The sequence below is a fragment of the Lithobates pipiens genome, unplaced genomic scaffold (assembly GCF_037356315.1).
Source record: "Lithobates pipiens isolate NorthernLeopardFrog02 unplaced genomic scaffold, aLitPip1_a1.2 Scaffold_13, whole genome shotgun sequence".
In the NCBI taxonomy this organism is placed as follows: Eukaryota; Metazoa; Chordata; class Amphibia; order Anura; family Ranidae; genus Lithobates; species Lithobates pipiens.
In genome coordinates this window covers 47268242-47280697 of record NW_027507718.1, presented here as the reverse complement: position 1 = coordinate 47280697, position 12456 = coordinate 47268242, and the positions used below count along the sequence as shown (strand labels likewise).

The 12456-nt window shown below is 40.2% G+C and overlaps 1 protein-coding gene across 23 annotated transcripts in view; it reads left to right on the top strand.

Moving 5' to 3' along the window:
- PTPRD (protein tyrosine phosphatase receptor type D) overlaps window positions 1-12456 on the top strand; it is a 2297910-nt gene that overhangs the window by 305134 nt on the left and 1980320 nt on the right. For all 23 annotated transcript variants that reach the window (XM_077475060.1, XM_077475071.1, XM_077475065.1 and 20 more), the window contains exon 3: window positions 71-92. The gene's annotated coding sequence lies outside the window, so the exon portion shown is untranslated. The remainder of the gene's footprint in view (window positions 1-70; window positions 93-12456) is intronic.

Genomic DNA, 12456 nt, shown 5'->3' with positions numbered 1-12456 from the left:
GATGTATGTGAAGTTGTTTATTTTTAATTGCTATGTATTAAATGTCTCACAATTTGTTTTCTCTTTACAGATGTGAAAAAAACATCTTAAAGGTAGGCTTTAAAACACTTTCATTCATTTTGCTGACTGCTTTGTATACAAGGTATTGAAATAATAAATAATGCAAATAATAATAATAATAATATATATATTTTTAACATTCTATACAAGCCTTGTCTGTAAACATTGCTACTGTTGCAAATTTACCTAAAAATACAATACTGAATTGCTAAGGTATAAAAGATGCAATAAAGAAAAATATTTTACTGACCCAGCAAGTAGGTATCCTCTTTTTAGTGTATGTCCTGACGAAGTGAGGATACTAGGTTTCATGTTTTTATACTGTATATGATTCCCTGGATGTCGTAAGCTCCGTTGTTGAACCTAGAATGCTTTTGAAGAAAAGCTAGAGAAAGTAAAAGATGTTGCTCACACTGACAAAGAATGTTTATTTAAAGTGAAACTTCCCATAACAATTTGATAAAAAATAATGTTCTTTAGCAAAGAACATACATTCCACATTAATAAATATGCTTCTAAAATAAGTGGGTGATATCAATTTCCTCCAGCATTGTTCCTGTTTCTTCTTGCTGGAGGCTGAAATTTTGCCGAAGCCCAGAGCCCCTGAAAATCAGTAAATAAAGCTAGTAGATAAAGCCGAAGTTTCAGTTTCAGTTTAAAAAAACTGTTAAATTCCTGGAATGCCAGGATTGCAAATTGTCACATTTGCTTTTGTCATCAACCAAACTGTCAAACTATCAAATGCCCAATGTCATACCTGATCACATGTGCAGCACTATGGCAGTTGCAGTACAAACAGAAGCAGCTTCCATGGCTGTACAGAATAAGGGGGTTTAATTCCTCTTTAAGGCTGCCTCTACAAATTCAGCAATGCCTAAAAATGGAGAGCAACTGAGCATGCACAGATAAGTGTATTACTGGTTTTTAAAAAGTATAGACACTTATTTTTAATGTTTTACATAGCTATACCTGCAAAAGTGGACAGTCTGGAATTATCTAGCAGGAGTTCATTTTCTGTCTAAAGTTCCACTTTAACATTAGTCCCACTCCAAATATTTTCTTCTTTTTGAATTGTATTCACCACAGTGAATACAGTAATATATGTTGTTGTATCATACATTCTTATGTGTTTACAAGTGCAATACACATGACTTCAATGACAAAAAGTAAAGACAATACATCCAAAATAAATTAAGAAAGTATACAGATGAACAGATTTGTTGACCGGACATGAGTCTGTTGAAAAGATTTGAAACATGTTCTGAATCTGAAGTCTGTCTGATTTTTCGATGGCAAAGGACCGTTGAAGCCCACACACGGTTGAATTGTCCGGCAGATTCGTTCCGTTGGACCTTTGCTGAAGAAAAGTCCACCCGTGTTTACATGGCATAGGATTCTTGTAGTTTAGGTTGTAAGGATTTTGTTATGTTTGGATTTTTTCTTTTTTATTTAATTGAAACACACAAATGCGGTTAATAGCTTTTTAAGAAGTAATTAGGTTATATGATTATCAAACTCAGAAAGCAGTCATAACAGTTAAAGCAGTGGAATACAGAAGCAAAGCATAAAATAATTGCTTACTAGAAATAACTTGAATAAGCAGTGCATTTTCTTGCAGTAATCTTTTATTTGGCAGTAGAGATTTCATTGTATGTCTATGTCTATTGTAAAGGACAGGTTTAGTTTTAACTAACACTAAAACTGGACCTACACACATAGAGGTTGATTTACTAGACCTGGAAAGTGCAAATTTTGGTACAGCTCTGCATAGAAAAGTTTTTTGACAAAGCTTATAGCAACATTAAACCTTCAGTATTAACCTTATGTAATAAAATAATGAATGTCTTATGCCGCGTACTCACGATCAGACTATGTGGCGGACTTTTTCTTTCCAAAAATGAGGGTTTTGACTTTAAATTGTCAATCCGCCTGTCTGTGTGCTAGTCCACCAGACTTTTGAAATGAACGGACTTGCCCACACAGAGAAAAGTCCGTTCATTTTATGAACGTGGCTCCAGGTAGCCAGGATTAGAAAAGGAGGTCAATGTCACCGCCTCTATTGGCAAGACTGACACCTCGCTGGCCCACCTCATATGGATTTAAAGGGGAACCCCTACGCCAAAAAAACGGTGTGGGTGCCCCCCCAAAGTCCATAGCAGACCCTTATCCGAGCACGCAGCCCAGCCAGTCAGGAAAGGGGGTGGGGACGAGCGGGCGCCCTTCCTCCTGAGCTGTACCAGGCCATGTGCCCTCAACATGGGGGGTGCTCCCACCTCAAACACCTTGTCCCCATGTTGATGAGGACAAGGACCTCTTCCCGACAAGCCTGGCCGTTGGTTTCGGGGTCTGCGGCCGGGGGGCTTATCGGAATCTGGGAGCCCCCTTTAATAAGGGGACCCCAGATACTGGCCCCCACCCTATGTGAATGAGTATGGGGTACATTGTACCCTTACCCATTCACCTGGTGAAAAAAGTGTAAATAAAAAAACACAACACAAGTTTTTAAAATTATTTATTAGACAGCTCCGGTGGTCTTCTTCTGTCTTAGGGGGTCTTCTCGCCGGACTCCTTCTTGTAGCTCTTTTACTAGCAGAGGAACCCGGCTTTCTTCTTCTTCGTCACCGCTGTCGCCGTCCAGGGGTCTTCTTCTGACTTCGGGGTCTTATCCCGCTCTTCTGGGGTCTTTTGCCGCTCTTCGGTTCTTCTGCTGGGCCTCCACTATCTTCTTATAGCTCTTTTACTAGCGTTGGCCCGGTCTTCTGTCGCCGCCACCACCTTCTTCTTTTCTTCTCTTCTTTTCTTCTTCTTTTTCCTTGTGATGTTGACACAACGCTCTCTCTGGCCGCAATGGCAGGGACAGTTTTTGCTTTGACTTATATAGGGACAAGGGGCGTGGTCACCAGGGGTTGTCACATTGTGACCCCACCCCTTATGATGTCACAGTCCTGGAGGATGCTGGGACTCTGACATCATAAGGGGGATGGGTCACCATGTGGCATCACTCAGTGACCCCGCCCCTTGTCCCTATATAAGTCGCCGCACAACACGTTGCAGCCAGAGAGAGAGGCGTGTCAACATTGCAAAGGAAGAAGAAAAAGAATAAAAGAAGAGAAGAAGGTAGCGGCGGCGACATAAGACCGGGCCAATGCTAGTAAAAGAGCTATAAGAAGATAGCGGAGGCCCGGCAGAAGAACCGAAGAGCGGGAAAAGACCCCCGGACAGCAGCAGCGGTGATGACGAAGAAGAAAGCCAGGCTCCTCCGCTAGTAAAAGAGCTAGCAGAAGATAGCGGAGGAGTCCTGTGAGAAGACCCCCCAAGACGGAAGAAGACCCCCTGAGCTGTCTAATAAATTATTTTAAAAACTTGTGTTGTGTTTTTTATTTACACTTTTTTCACCAGGTGAAGGGGTAGAGGTAAAATGTACCCCATACTCATTCACATAGGGTGGGGGCTCCCGGATTCCGATAAGCCCCCCACCCGCAGACCCCGACAACCATTGGCCAGGGTTGTCGGGAGGAGGCCCTTGTGCTCATCAACATAGGGACAGGGTGCTTTGGGGTGGCGGGTCCCCATGTTGAGGGCACGCGGCCTGGTATGGCTCAGGGGGAGCCTTTCACTCGTCCCCACCCCTTTTCTAGACTGACTGGGGTGTGTTCATGGAAAAGGGTCTGCTATGGACTTTGGGGGGACCATTTTTCAGCGTAGGGGTTCCCCTTTAAATCCATACCAGGTGACGGGGCTAGTGAGGTGTCAATCTCGCTGGTGGAGGCGGCAACATTGAGTCTCCTTCGCTAGTCCCATCTACCTGGAATCACGTTTAAAATGAACGGACTTTACTCCATGTGTGGGCAAGTCCATTCATTTCAAAAGTCCTGCGGACTCCCACCATAGTCCGGTCGTGTGTGGGCAGGTCTGCTCGTTTGGAAAGTCCGGCTGACCCCAGCTGCAGAGTTCAGAGGTTTGTCCACTGGATTAAGTCCCCCGGATAGTCAGATTGTGTGTACGCGGCCTCACACTTAATGGCTCTGTGAAATGTTTTTGCACAAAGCACCCCGATCCTCCTCTTTGACAAGTGCCTTCATAGAAAGCCGCTTTGGGGGCACTCGTGTGGGCTCACTACTGAATCACCCTGTCTGCAGTCATTGACACAGCCTGGGTGGCTCAGCCCTGCCCCCCACTCCATAATCACAGCATTTGATTGACAGCAGGGGGAGCCAATGCCTGGATCGGGATCAGGCTTAGGTAAGTATAAGGGGGAGGAATCCTGCAGCTCAGAAGGTTTTTTTTTACCTAAATGCATAGAATGCATTAAGGTAAAAAGAGTTGGGTCTTCAGAACCATTTTAATTGAACAAGCTGAAGTTAGAAGCTGATTGGCTACCATGAACAGTTGCACCAGATTTTGCATTGTCCAGCTTTAGTAAATCAAACTCATATTCTTTTTTTTATTTCAGCCTGTGGGCTGAGTGAAAAAAAAATCTAAACCATTCCTCCATTTATAGTATGCTATGCAGAGCTGATTAGCAAATCTCTGCTGTAACTATTGTATTCTAACAGTTGATGCTGAAGGCTGTCAAAATACACAAAATGTTTGAACAATTTCTGCCCAGCTCCCTGAATTTTTCAGTTGAAGAATGTCGGTTGGGAGGGTGCTGACACCACATAGTTAATTTTATCCAGTTCATAGGGAAACTGGCCTCTTGAGATAAATGCACTCCAACCCCAGCTGCTTCCTTACTTTCACAGTCTACTTTAGTGTTTACCTGAACACTGATAAACTTGACTGGAGCTATACACAGAGACTGGAGATTCAGCATCACCACCACTGAAGAGAATTTCTGCAGAGGGTAGGTAAATACAAAAGTAGACATCTGCTCCGATAGGGAGGTAGGGAAGCATCTGGGGGGTTGGGGTAGTTTCTCTTGGGAAGGGTGAGGCGTAGGTTAGAATTAGTTTAGATAAACCTGTTCTTAAAAGCCAAATTAGAGATTGAAAAAATATTGTGTAAATACAAGAGGCACATGTGTTCTTACTTGAATCTTGGTGTGCTCTGTGTATTTTGTCCAGATCTGTGCAGTAATCCAGTGTGAAACTTTTCTTTTGTGCAGCAGGCTCCTGTAATAAAGACCAGTCACTACTATTCTCTGTTTCTCTCTCTCCTTGTGCAGGAGGACTGCTCTTTTATTCTCTCCCTCCTGTAGTTTTTTTGCAGGTAGCCTATAGTGGGTGAACCTACTGGGTCCCTTCTACAGCTCTACTCTCTAAACAAGGTCACTGCTAAGTGTATATAGTAATAACTGGGTTTGCAAAGGCACTTAGTACACACAATGTGCATTTATAGTCTCTGCAGCTTTTGAGGAAAATATTTCAATGAAAGTTTAATCATGAAAATATGATTTAAATATGTTGGTTTAGCTTTATACTGTATATGGCATAGACATCTGAGGAGGGTCAGATGTGAGGGATGATTAGACCATTTCAGATGTCTTTTGGCCCAGTTTGGGCACTACTGCTTGAGCCCAGTGCTTGTATTTCATTAGGGCTTCTGTTTAGACATATGCAGGATGGAGGTACATCTGCCTACTGGCAAGCAATCTTGGCACTGGCTTGTCTTGAGAAAAACATAATTATAATCAGACAAGGCTTTCTAACCTGGCCAGTTGATTTCTCCTTTAAAATGTGTATGTTGTGACTATCTGAAGCTGTCCGTTGAAATTGGAATCCAATAGTCTTGTGAAGAGAGCACCATACTGTTTGAAGTCAGTTCACTCAAAAGCAATATACCCAATTTATGGTTTTATTCATTTAAATGCAAAAAAATATTTTAGACACGCTATTGGTGAGCTGTCTGCCTGAGTTCAAAGGACTGTACACCTGTTTGGTCTATAAAATGCAACAATAGGTACAGGGGTGTAGAAAAGTGGATAGGAACATGCAAGGACAGTAATAATGGTGGAAATATTTCTGTTGGAATAGCCAAACCAGCCCACCAAGCTCAACCTATAACTAAATACCCATTTTATATGGACTGGATATTTAAGTGACAAAAAACATGGAAGCTTAAAAAAATTACCACATCAAAGACCATGTATCCGACACACTCCCCAAAATGATCAATATTTAGGAAAATAGCTCTATATGCAAATTCTCAAAATGTCCAATCAGACAATTGAAAAATGATAAGTAAAAAAAGTCCTCCAAAGGTGCTTATATCCTTAGAGATTTATTCCTCGTGACATCACATGAAAAAATACACCCGGAAAGAAGTGACCCGTTCCAAGAGAGAAATCCTCCACCTCTGCACACACTGTCGCTTACCAGATTTTATGATCTCTTTTTAGGGAGATCTACACAGGCATGTAATCCTTTCACAGGCAGGAGTTCACTTTCAGGTTCTCAAAAGCAGTTTTCATAGAAACGTCACAGATGACACAGAGATATTCTAGGCAATGATCCTCCCCCATGCAGAAAACAAAAATGCCTCCATAGTGTAGTTCGTACACACAACAATTTATTAAAGATACAATATTGCACTTACACACATATTCTTTCGCGTACGCACTCTAGATAAAATCAACTAGCCGGCCGGCTAAATTAGACGCTGCCCGTGTCTTCCGGGTGCCCCTGGAAGACGTCAGTTGTGACGAAACGGCATAGGGAGGAGCGACGTGCTGACGTCACCGCGTACTGCGCTGGACCCAGAAGACACGGGTGGCGTCTAATTGAGCCGGCGGGCTTGTTGATTTTATCTAGAGTGCGTACGAGAAAGAAAATGTGTGTAAGTGCAATATTTTATCTTTAATAAATCGTTGTGTGTACGAATTACACTATGGAGGCATTTTTGTTTTCTGCATGGGGGAGGATCAATCTGGTAAGCGACAGTGTGTGCAGAGGTGGAGGATTTCTCTCTTGGAATGGGTCACTTCTTTCCGGGTGTATTTTTTCATGTGATGTCACGAGGAATAAATCTCTAAGGATATAAGCACCTTTGGAGGACTTTTTTTACTTATCATTTTTCAGTTGTCTGATTGGACGTTTTGAGAATTTGCATATAGAGCTATTTTCCTAAATATTGATCATTTTGGGGAGTGTGTCATTTATTGATTGATCACAATTAGTCATATGTGTATACAAATATTTTTGTGTGATTAGTTATTTAAACACTTTTTCAGCGCAGTTAATAGGTTTGGAATAGTATGATGGTGTGGGTATCTCACATAATTTAGCTGCTACAGTTAAGTGAGTGTTTATCATTTTGAGGACAGCGCAGTATGATATGTTTACAATTTATGTATCTGACACACCTGTCTGAAGTGAAGAGACTGTTGCTCTCCAAGAGAGTGAAGATCAGAGAAATGAGCAGCTGGATATATGAGTATCAAGCCTGTTCTTTTGTGGGTCTCACTTTGCTAAATCTTTTAATCTTAACCAAGCTGCAGTGTCACTTTAGGCATGTGTCATGAAAAGAGGATAAGAGAAAAATATTTCAGTAAAGGAGGTAAAGAAATATTAAAGTGTAACAGCTAATCAAGCTTATTTGACTGATAAACTATAGACTGCTAGTTAAATATCCACCTAAAAACAAATACATCTAATGCCACATACACACGACCGGACTTTTTGACAGCAAAGGTCCGACGGAACGAGTCCATCAGACAATTCAATTGTGTATGGGCTCCATTGGACCTTTTGCTTAGAAATAGAACATGTTTTAAATTTTCCCGTCGGACCAAGAAATCCGTTCATGTGTATGCTAGTCCGACGGACAAAAACCGACAATAGGGCAGCTATTGGCTACTGGCTATGAACTTCCTTATTCTAGTTTGGTCATACGTCATCACGTTCGAATCCATTGGACTTTGGTGTGACTGTGTGTGTCCAAGTCCGTTCATTCAGAAAGTCTGCCAGAACTCCGCCGAAAGTCCATTGGGAACTGTCGGACCTAGTCTGTAGAAAAGTCTGGTCGTGTGTACACGGCAAAAGGATAATAAAAGGCACATTTCACCAAACTTTACAAAAGCATAAGGATCTTTATTTTCAGCTGTCTGACTGAGCATTATATGATTTCTCATAGTGGATATTCCAACTGAATAGTATGGTTAATTTACAGTATGTTCCTTCTACATGTTCCATTTGGAGCAGTGGTTCTCAACTCTTGTCCTCAGGACCCACTAACAGGCCAGGTTTGCAAGATAAATGAAATACATCACAGGTGATATCCTTTGCTGCTCATTGTTGTAGTATTCTAGTGTGGATCTCCCTAAGTTAATACTTAAAATCTGTCCTGTTAGTGGATCCTGAGGACGTGAGTTGAGAACCACTGATTCAGAGTCTTAAATAATAAATCCCATGCTCTCATGAACTTTTGATGTTTAGATTAGAAAGTAACTCTATCGACAGCAGTAGGAGATTTGTGAATTGTTATTTGTCCATTTAAAAAGACGGTGTAAATATTGATACAGACTATTGCGTTATTAACTGTGCAGAAAGATACCCATGCACATTTGGTAGCCTGGACATTATAAAACTATTCAGCATGATTGTTTCTCTTCATACACACAAGATAGTTCACTTTAAAAGCTGACATTTTTCAGCATGATAAATGAAATTAGAATGATGGGTAGTTAACGTGTTTGGGTACTTTCTGTCATAGTTTATCAAGATTTGACATGCTGGTTGCCAATTTTCTCACTTTTATTTATTTTTTAACATATTATCTGGGATTTAGTTTAATCTTTATAGTAATCAAGATAAATGTTATGGAGTTGAGTTTCTTTGAGTCCCGAAGCTTTTAAAACTTTAAATCTTGATTGTTTAAAAAATATATTTTTTTTTCAAGTTTGGTAACACCAGTTACAGAAAAACAATATATTCTCACTTGTATTCACTTTATTTTTGTAAATAGTTAGCAAAATTAAAGAAAAGCTACTGGAATAATTGTGATCACACCTGAATTTAAAGCTTTTCTTTTTAAAAAGAACCTGTTACCTTGATTATTCAGGAAAAAGTAACAGGGTCTCTTTAGAGCTCACCCCTAACTCATATACCTATCTTAAAAGTGGTCAGCCTTCGCGCCGCTAAGTGGTAATAAGTGACTAAAGTGGAACAAAATCCAAAATCAGATATAATGAAACACAGATGCTGTGAAAAAGAGCTTGAGTGATATAAAGTACAAATGCTAACATAAAAAAATGCAGCAGGACAAAATAGTGAGCACAAACTATCAAATAATGAATATAAAGGGGTGGGTCCTGCGCAAATCGTGACACTCAAATAAAATACACAAATTCAAAATAATATAAATATGTGCATACATACAATGCCGTGAAAAAAAATATAGTCCAAAAAACAGCACGCATAAAAATATATAAAAAATATATAAAAAAATGGAAAAAAGGTTTAATGATAGAACAATAATAAAATGTCCGCTACTCAAGGCTCCCAGAACTCTCACCTTTAAACTAAGTGAATAAGCAAATCAAACAAACTCCAGGATTCTCTTATTTCATTCATAAATAATAAATAATAGCCATCAGGAAATCCAAAGGAGGGATGCAATGATACAATTCCGCCACTAGAGGGCCATGGATCGCCATGAAGAAGTCACATGACGTAACGCGTAGGGATTGGCCAGAGGACGAACCGGAAGTAGAGTAAGGCGGGAGGAAGTTGTCATTATACCCTCTTCCTGATTGTGCTTGTTTTTGCAATTAAAATGTGAGAGTCTTTACTGCTTTTTAATGAATTTACCTGCCGTTTTTTAAACTACTACACTATGGAAGTCTCCTGTTTCTCTCTCTCCCCCTCCTCTCTCTTATTTTGAGCCATACACTGTGAAATAGAAGTGAAGATCCATTTCACCTATTCTGGAAGCTGGGACTGGGTTTTGCAGAGTATGCGGAGAAGAATGTTAGTTAACAGGATTTTAATCAATAAGGTCTGTAAAAGGTAGTGAAGTCTGGGAAGGACATTCATTTTTAAGATTGCCGCTCTCCCAAACCATGAGAAAGGGCCTAAATTCAATTTTTGGAGATCTTGTTAGATGACTTTGAGAATAGGAAGAAAGTTCCTAGCATATAGCTCCTTTCATTTTATAGGGAGCTGAATACTAAGGTATGTAATAGCGTGAGGATGCCATCCAAAGGGGAAATTAGCTTGGCATAGTGTCATAGTAGCTGTGTGGAGGGAAATGTTTAGTGCCCTAGATTTTGAAAAGTTAATTTGAAGATTGGAGAGTGTTTTGAAAAAAGAGATGTATTTTAGTATGTTGGATCTAAAAGTAAGCCAAACTCTAACACAGGATGGAACTGTGGGAGTTTAAGGTAGCACAGTGCCACATCCTAAACGTCAATGGTTAAATAGAAAAATGGAAAAAGTTACTTTCCAGGCACCAATGATATGAAATATAAGAACTTTTTATTAAACAATTAATACATAAGAAACATTTAAAATACTGTCGGATGAATGCAGAAAAACAACTAAACCTCTCCAATATAGATCATAAGTGTCAGAACCATGCCAGTATAGACATGTGTGACTATACTGGGTTGTAGCATACAAAAAAGCTCTACATGTTTCGAGAAAATCGCTTCTTCAGGAGCTTGATAAATATTCTAAGGTGAGAGAAAGGCAATCAATAACAATTATAATAGTTTGTAATAATAGTATAAAGTCTCAAGAAATGCAGGGAGTATTAAAACACCAATAAAAAAGAGGCTAGAACCAGGGCATGCAGGAAGTGCAGCAGGTGATGTGTGGGAATGTGCCAGGGATAACAATATAGCCGTGTAATATTCTAGGTGCACCAGAAACAGTAGAGGTGCAAAGCGTGAAATTAATAGGCAAAAGAACAAAAGGCATAGATGCGATTGATAGGGCAGCTCACACCATCTAGGAAATAATAGTGTGCAATCAGGCACTTAGGTCCTTACCCAGCCTACCTAAACAATTTACCAAGAAATATATCTAAGGAGTACTAAATGGATAGTTCCACCTGTTAAGAACTAATATATATAAGGTGTACCAGGGTAGAAGGACTGAACCTATGATAGGCCTAAAGAGATCGATATCATAGAAGGATAATTAAGCTTGTAATAAGGCAGCACAGTAAGCAGTAATGTTAACACAAACAATAAAAGTTCAGTGGAGAGCCTAGAGTACATACTAAGCTGAATATGGTAGTGAAAGGTGGATGGATCCACAAGAGGATACAACAAGATGTCATTGGCATAGGCTGCTAATTTGTATTGCTGATCTTTTATTTTGACCTCTTTAATGTCTGGGTTTGTTCTAAGCCTGCAGAGTAGAGGTTCAAGGGTGAGCATGAATATGAGGCGCGATAGGGGGCATCCGTGGCGTGTTCCACTTGATATGGATAATGCATCTGACAGGTAACCATTGATTCTAATTCTTGCTGTTGGGGTCGAGTAGAGAGAAAGGATGAAGTGAAGACGTGATGAAGTGAACCCAGCGTTTTTAAAGCTTCTGTTACTGTATGTAGTCCTATGCCACTCTGTCAAATGCCTTCTCCACGTCTAGCGATAGGAAGAGCGATAGGAAGAAGCCTGGTTTGGAGGAAGAGGACAGCCAATGATGTACGTTTATAGCTTTCAGGGTGTTGTCTCTTGCCTCTCGCCCGAGGATGAATCCTACTTGATCCAAAGAGACCAGTTTGAGGAGTAGAGGAAGTATTTGGTTTGCGAGTATTTTCGCATAAGTTTTACGTCTACATTTAGAAGCGATATGGGCTGGTAGTTTGTTACAATAGAGGCACCTTTGCCTGGTTACGGTATCATAGTTATGTGTGCTTCGAGAAGGTCTTTGTTGGAATGATAGGATGATGATAGTGAATTAAATATTTTCAAAAAATGAGGAAGTATAGTTTCCGCAAACATTTATAATAGCTTACAGTTAAGCCATCAGAGCCAGGACTTTTGCCTGTTTTCAATTGTTTTAGGGCCTTGTTGGTTTCTTCCAGGGAGATTGGGTGGTCTAGTTCTATGGCCTCTGCAGAGGTTATAAGTGTGGGTTATACTGGCTGAGAAAGGCAAGAAAGAATTTATGAAAGGAAAATACACATTGCACTACAAGTGCAAAGTGCACTTGAAATTGCACTGAAAGTGCACTTGAAAGTGCAGTTGCTGTAAATCTGACAGGTAGATCTGAAATGAGGGGAAGCTCTGCTGATTTTATTGTCCAATTATGTTCAAGCTAAAATGCTGTTTTTTATTTTTCTTGCATGTCCCCCTCAGATCTACAGTGACTGCACTTCCAAGAGCATTTTCAGTGCAATTTCAAGTGCACGTTGCACTTTTAGTGTGCACTTGTAGTGCAAAGTGGATTTGCCTTTAGTAATTAACCCCCCATGTTTCAAGGGAGGCTGATTTAAAATACAAAC